The following is a 472-nucleotide window of genomic DNA, read 5'->3' as shown; positions in this document are numbered from 1 at the left end:
ATAGCACTATAGCAAGTTAAGTTAAGTTATGGTAGGAAACTTTGATCCATATCCAGCGTCGCATTTCCCTAAGTTAAGGTAGGAAACTTTGACCCATATCCAGCGCCGTATTTCCCTAAGTTAATGTAGGAAACTCACCCATATCCAGCACCATATTTCCTTAAGTTAAGGAAAGAAACTCTCACCCATATCCAGCACCATATTTCCCTAAGGTAAGGTAAGAAGCATTTACCCACATCCAGCGTAACATTTCCCAAAACTAGGAGAAACCCATCCTCACATACAGCGCTACATGTCTGATAATTCAGAGACTCACCTGTGCGTCATATCACTCTCTCTTCTCCTTAAGACATTCTAAAAGTCAAGGTCACGTGATTATCGTCGATGGCCTGAGATGCTTGTATCGAGCAGGTGTTAAACGAGGCTCTGCTTGCGTGCTTGTAGTCGTCTAAACACTTCTCTTTGGGGGCCT

This window comes from Penaeus monodon, chromosome 20, assembly GCF_015228065.2.
Source record: "Penaeus monodon isolate SGIC_2016 chromosome 20, NSTDA_Pmon_1, whole genome shotgun sequence".
NCBI lineage: Eukaryota > Metazoa > Arthropoda > Malacostraca > Decapoda > Penaeidae > Penaeus > Penaeus monodon.
Note: the sequence above shows the minus strand (reverse complement) of the source record.